At 46.5% G+C, this 7,146-nt stretch overlaps 1 pseudogene; it reads right to left on the bottom strand.

Moving 5' to 3' along the window:
• Positions 1-1,721: 1,721 nt before the first annotated feature.
• Positions 1,722-4,075, bottom strand: LOC120257100 (annotated as a pseudogene).
• Positions 4,076-7,146: the final 3,071 nt, after the last annotated feature.

The following is a 7,146-nucleotide window of genomic DNA, read 5'->3' as shown; positions in this document are numbered from 1 at the left end:
CGATTTTTGGTGGACGCGCTCCATCCCGGTGAACTCATCGATTCCGATGTGCCCGGAGGCGGGGCGGAATCCGATTCACGGTCCCTACGGACCAACACCATTCGAAGGTAGATGGTCCACCCCGCCTAGATGAGGAATCTTTGGTTTGGGCTTACACACATTCACTCACTTATCTTTGTCCCTCCTCGATCTCACCCTAGCCCCGGGGTATGTCAGTCTACGATAAAGCGCCTAAATGTATGTATTTTTATATGTATTAATCTTGTATCATCTGTGAATATGTTAACGAATTGATGCATGTTTTTATGTCTAAATTGGTTATTTCGATTGTTGCGGGTCTTAAATAGGTCGACGATGCTCAAAAATGTAAATCGGATGAATTCGACACCAAAAAGCAGACATTTTTGGGGTCCCGGCACTATAAGCGACAACGTATGGCGGTATTGTAGTAGGTCATTGTTCTTGCTTTGTGGGCATTTGGTCGTGAGTTTTCCACGGGCTCCATGCGCCCGCATGGATGCCCGTAAGGTTTCTTCGGAAATTCTCAATACTCGGTTCTTGTAGGCGGTATTGTAGCAAGTCATTGTTCTTGCTCTCGGCATTTGGCTATGAGCTTCCACGGGCTCCATGCGCCCGCATGGATGCCCGCATGGACTGACGGGATATAAATGAAAGCGATTTTTGTAGGGCAAGGGGATGAGTTTTTGGGGAGAGTTCTTGGAGCCGATTTTCACCAGTCTTTAAGAGGCAAGATCACACGTTTTGGAGAAGGGAAATCAAAGGGAGAAGCTCGGTTTTGGCTAGATCTTCACCGATCTCTTCTTTGGGAGTTTGTAGATGGCGAGGAAAGCCGTCCCCATCACGGCGTCCGTGGAAGCATTTCCACCTAGCTTGGCTTGTCTTCCTACTTCTATTGTTTGAGGGAGTTTTCTTATGCCATTTGTGAGTTGTTTTCATGGACTTGTTGCTTGTATTTGTTTGCATGGAGCGAGTAGATCCCAAAGGTCACGGATCTTTGGTTAACCTTGGGGTGAACTTGTAATATTTGGATGATTTAATTTTTGTCTATTGCAATTATTGTGTATTTGTGATTCATTCTTGGTGCATTTGATGTGTTTGCTTACATGAGAACTACTGTAAACCAAGCTGCTAGGTTGTACTTGGTAGCGTGACCATCGGCCTTGTACTAGACACACCAAGTTTTGGAAGGGGATTCATGTACTGAATCGCCGTGACCATCGGGTATTCTATACCCTCCACCATTAGGGGCTAGACCAAGTTGTGTTCCGGCCCTAATTGAGGGTTTCCCCACTTGTTAATGCAATCGTATGAGGATTTGATCGGAAGAAATTTCTGTGTCAATACTTATACCGGATTAGGGGTTAATTGCCATGACCATCGGGTTGATCTAATTTAGGAAATCTCTAGGGTCCAAACCTTCAATTGCATGACATTCTTAGCACCCTTTGCACTTTATTAGCCCCAAAGGGAATCCGCATCCGTGACCATTTCTTTCCCCGATTTTATACCCCTACCTTATCATAGACTCCATTTGTAGTTCTTTTATTTCAAGTAATAGATTAGAGAAACCCTTGAATCATTCGGCTAGACAATACGCAAAGAGGAAGTAAGAGTAGATTCTTGGGCCGAGGAATCGACTCTCACGTGCTCGCCGACGAGTAGTGCCAGCGACTCCGTGCACTGCGGATCGCTCATCGGTCTCAAGGCTTCACACAAAATCTTCTTGACAACATATGCATGCTTAAGTAGGGTCGAGGCGAGAACCGTTGTTGCACTGATGGGAACTTCCCCCATATTGTTATCAATATCTTCATATGCATGCGACCTCTTAACATTACACACTTGAATCCCCAATCGTTTGCTTGCTGTGCAGAGATAGTACCAATATCCACTAATCATTGTTTCCAGATACGGTTGTCGGTTGACATCTCTTCTAATTCGTCGATACGAAGCAAATTGTTGTGTGGAGGAATCTATATCTCGACATAAGCCAAGTGGCAGATCTTGTGCCACTCCACCGGGTCGTATGAAACTAACATGCATCCTGGCTCCCGGGACTCTTTCATAAAATTCCAACAATTTCTCCCGCTCCTCAAAAGCCCAAAGGAATGGAGTTGATGCTCCCACATCAATAGCATGAGTAGTTGAAGCAAGTGAATGATTTGAAATTTGAGTTATTTCACGGAATAACACTCGTATATATTGAGCTCGTAATGGTACCTCGTAATTCAAAAGTCTCTCTACAGCTGAAGAATGAGTGTGTTCTTGGGCCATCATAGAAACATAGATAGGGTCAACGACGGAACGAACAACAAAACCTTACGACAGCTTTTTGGTACACGTTCACTTGCATCACATACATAAGTGCTCTCTGAACCGTGCAATAAGGTCACCCATAACATGGTTCTCTCACTAGAGTGACCTTAGCCCCGGGCCATGCTATTCCATAATATTGGGAAAATAGCAGCCTAACTACTTTTTATAATTGTCTTGAAAGTTGGGCACCTTTTTGAATATGAGTGGGGCTCCTAGGGTGGCGCGTTCGTGGAGCCAAACCGAAGGAAGAGCAAAAAGGAAGGTTGGGTGCTTGTGGGGGCGAGGCCACCCGGCCTCGAATAGGAGGGGTTTAGCTCTGGATCCCGCCTGCTTGCAGAAATGAATGGATCAGAAGGGGGGCTGGGTTCTATTTCCGGGCTGGGGTGGAGGTGAACCCGGAAGAAGAATAGAAGTGCGCCTTCCGGTGGAGAAAAAAAGGTGCTGTCATCTATCTCGACCCGGTTTCCCGAGGTGTTGGAAAGAAAGACCGGCTCAGAGAATCACTGGCCCCCTATTGTTTCGCCAACAAAGAGTCATCCTTGACTTGACGATTGACCATTCCTTCCCTACCGAGCCACTCTGTCTTTCGCCATTCAAAGTACTTACCTCTGCCTTCCTTTTTTTCATAACAAACAAAAAGAAAGACTTTTTTTAAAAAAATTAAATTAAAAAAAGACTTACGTCAGTGATTTTATCGGCCCCAAGGGAATTTACTCGACCCATTCTACAGTCTCCCACACTGCTCAAGTGTGCGACTCCGTATGAGGGGCCTCCTTCCCTTTTTGCTCTGCCCACTCTCCGTTCACACGGTTATCAAAGCGAGTAAGGGTGGGCAGCAGGTACCACGAGCCCTCTGTCCCACACATCTATCAAGAAGCAAGTGTAGTTCACCGGTTCCACCGAATGCTCCTATCTCTCGGCAAAAATCGTGTGAGTGTGCGAGTTATGCTTCGGATGCTTCACCATGGAATAGATCGACCCAGTTCCTGTTCTTTTCCGGTGCACTCGCTTTTGTATCTCCGACACACAAGGAAGGACGCGGTGGGAAGGAAGCAGCCCCTAGCCTCTGTCCGGTCGATTATTCCGCTGGCGTTTTGCATTCAAGCCTCCGTTTGACTGACGCTCGGGGATGTAGTTGTAGATACGTGAGTCTTAGTGGGTCGTTGGCTCCACCTGTTATCTCCTTCTACGACATGCTATTGTCATCGCCATATTCAATATGTCACTTAGTCATATCTGCCTCGCTGCGGGTCAGCACCTCCGAAAAGAAGCGGAGGACTTCATTCGAGTGACTCACGATCGCCCTCTAAATGATCAGAATAAGGTAAATCTTGAAGATACATTTTGTACTCAATTAACTTCTCAGTCCCTTTAGTCGGGTGGGCGCTGGCCGGTCTTTCGGCTGGATCCCCCTAAAAACCGTACGTGAGGGTCTCCCCGCTCACGTCCATTGAATTGAGTGAGTTTTTGCTTGAATGGGAATGATAACGTAGATAGACCGAGTCCTCATTATTGGATTGGATGTAGGCCTGAGTGAAAAATCAGTGGATGGATTGGAAAGTAGTTCGCGGGTTGGGACAAAGTCTGATTCATAAAGACGTGCTTCCGCTTCGCTTTTTTTTAACTATAATACACCTGGTAAAAAAAGGTTCAAGCTAAACAAGTTATTTGAGTCTGTGAGCTTTTTGGCTTCCTTTGCGGCATAACTTGACTGATCGATCTCACTTCCACTACTCATTTACGAAACCCGAAGAATGAATGTGGCCCATCGGAAAGAAGCTGCCTGTAGGGCAGACTTCACCATATATACGCCGGACCGATCGAGGCCCAAACCGGTCTGTCAGATTGACCAGACCAGGCCCTTGGATATTCTTGGATTATGTAAGCCTATGGCTGGTCCCAAACAGAGGATATTAGGGGACCTATTCCAACCCAACTCCGAGTCGTCGAACAGGGGAGTTGACTGTCGCATCGAAGGGACGCGCCACCAATCCCGGACAGTAGCCGCCCTATTTAATTTAAAGGGCGTGGTCCCTCAGTCCTCCACACCTTAACCAAGGATCCGTCCCCAACGCTCCATTTTGTGTGGCGATTCACAAAAGGGGCAGTTTTTCCGATCGATTTCCAGGCCGACGACACCGAACGCGTGCGCCTACCCACGGAGAACTCCGATGACCCTGAACCATACTTTGTGCCCTCACCTCTTTGGCCCACATTGACGATCCATCCATTTTTAATCTCCAATACTGCTTCGCTTGAAAAGCCACGTTTTGGACTTTAAGATTCCAAATTTAGCCGGCCAACCGCGTGCAAAGGTTTACAAACCGTATCCCACTTGACCGGGTGGATTGACCCCGAGTCAGCGGTGCCTGCCCACATAAATTTTCGGGATGTAGACTCAAGCGCCTCTATGATCTTAGCAGGCAACCGGGTAACGGACATAATGTGGTTTGGTATTGACGAAAGCACAGATTTGATAAGCACGTCTTCCCCGCCCCGGAACTGCTGGATCTAAATGAACCTCTTGAGCCGGAACTGGAGCTGGCTAGGGATATGTAACTAAAGTCCTGTAGCATTTTTGTCCCGTAGGGTATTGCCCTGTAGGGTCCCTAGGGTCTCGATCCCTAAATTCAGACTCTTCCTTTCGATCACTAAAAATACCTCTTGATCACGAAACTTATAATCTCTACCATAGGGCATCAGACTATGAAGAAATACCAAAAGCCATCAGATGCGAAGCCAGGTACAAAGTTATGGTGCCGACAACAAAAGACCTTGTCAGGTGCTGATCGAACTAATGGTGGTTTATCATATGCTGCTACCTCTGCCTTTTCTAGTGATGGTAAACCAACTGGCTATGCCTTGACTACTGGTGCATCCGGCTCTCGATCTAGAGCTACTGGTTCAACAAGAGGATCAACTATATAAATAAGATGCTCCCTTACCTACCCCGCTTCCGAGGGTTAGGTCAAGGGTTGAGTCGAGCCAGCTTTTCGCTTCCTTCCCAGCTATGATTCTGGGAAGTATGGTATCCGTTCTCTTTGGTCGTGTTCTTTCTTATATTATAGTTGGGTGGTCGCGGCTTTGATGACAAAAGAATTTCCGTGGTCCTTCTAGATCAGGAAAGGACCCTTGTCTCTTTTTTCATTTTTACTGGTCAACCATTGGGTTTCCTTAGTTCTTGGCCTCCCCTTGCACATAATTTCTGCTATGGATTTGCGCCGAGCGAGCCGGGACGTAGGGTTCACTGACTATGCTCTCCTCGGTGACGATATCGTCATTGGGGATCGTTTAGTTTTCAAGTGAGTACCGAAGACTGATGGACCAGTTACATGTTCAGATTTACTTAGAGAAAGATTGAGTCTCTAAGACTGGTGCCTTAGAGTTTGCTAAGCCATTCTTTGTGTCTGGAGTGAGGGTGGACTGTGTAATCCAGTCTCAGTTCGGATGTGAAGATCATTAGTAAACCCCCCGCCATTCTTGTAACCGTCACTAAAGATTGATTGTATTGTCTTTCTTTTAGTTGCTGGGGTTCCGGTTATCACGTGTATACTCAGCGCGCGATACCAAACAAAGAGTCGTCATTGGCGTCGTCAGTTTTTGCTACTACACTCGCCGACTGGTATTAATCCTCTCCCTTTCCGATTATGGTTGGCGTTCCCAGAGATGGGAGTACTTACCAGTTATCAAGAAGGGATGGTTAGAGGATTTCTGCTTAAGCATTTGACCCTCCAGATGAAAAAGTCATCTCGGAGCAAGCTTGGTCAGAGGATTTTGGCATGATCAGTGGTTATAAAATAATTGGATTAAATCCATTCTCTCCTATGGGTCATGGTACTATAGCGTCGCGTTGGACCTAAACACTCCTGTGGAGGTTCGTTCTATTGGATCCCCCGGTCTTTCGATTTTAGCATGCCAAAACCGTCATAGCCAAATCAACTAAATCGATTTCCAAAATATGGCCTTCTGTTTCAATGTTATGATTGGCTTCGGCTTCCTCCTGCACCATTACCTCTTGGTGTTGGAGGTCAAGTAACCAGTAGTCCCCCACAATTAATTAACTTCTTTGGTTGAGGACGATGGCGGTTGTCCTCAAGTGGCTCCTGAGCCTATAATATATAATATAAGGCTCTAAGCGCACCTGAGCGCCTTCGCCTGTGCAACAGCCCATCCAGCAGAAGCACCCCCAACAACCGCAGAACTCTCATTATGTTTCCTCCCAATGGTGAGACAAGTGGCGCCTCAGCGGCAGTTCACGCCAGCAAAAATTATTCCAATGCTGCTTAAGCAGGGTTTAGTTCAGCTCCTTCCTAAGCGTCAGCCACCAAACCCGGAATCCAAACGCCTATTGCAAATTGCAAAAGAATGAAGGCCATCCCACAAATCGCTGTAGGAATCTTCAACACAAGATTCAAGATCTGATTGAAGAAGGGAAGATTGCCGTGACAGATGAAGCACCCCCTATTGCGCCCAATCTCAACGAGAAAGTAGGAGTTTCAAAAGATCCACTCCCTTCAGCCTCTGCTTTCAGTCCTTTCTTTCCACTTGCCTTAACCGCTTACTAGATTAGATAGGCTAGCTAAGGCGTACTTTGTTCTATCTTTGATATAGAAAAGAAAGTCAGTTTGAAGTTGACCAAGTAAGTGTTCCATTAGCCTTCTACTAGCGCTTGCTTTCTTACCGTAGCTCAGTCAAGCTTCCCCTTCATCTTCCTCGCCCTATCTGAGTACCTTGCTAGCCTTACAGCACTTCCAGAGTCCGTTCCATTAGTCTCTTCTCTTGTTCGAAAAGGGTTTATTTCGACCTATT

Source organism: Dioscorea cayenensis, unplaced genomic scaffold (genome assembly GCF_009730915.1).
Source record: "Dioscorea cayenensis subsp. rotundata cultivar TDr96_F1 unplaced genomic scaffold, TDr96_F1_v2_PseudoChromosome.rev07_lg8_w22 25.fasta BLBR01001861.1, whole genome shotgun sequence".
In the NCBI taxonomy this organism is placed as follows: Eukaryota; Viridiplantae; Streptophyta; class Magnoliopsida; order Dioscoreales; family Dioscoreaceae; genus Dioscorea; species Dioscorea cayenensis.
The sequence above is the reverse complement of the archived record's forward strand: the minus strand, read 5'-3'. Positions and strand labels throughout refer to the sequence as shown.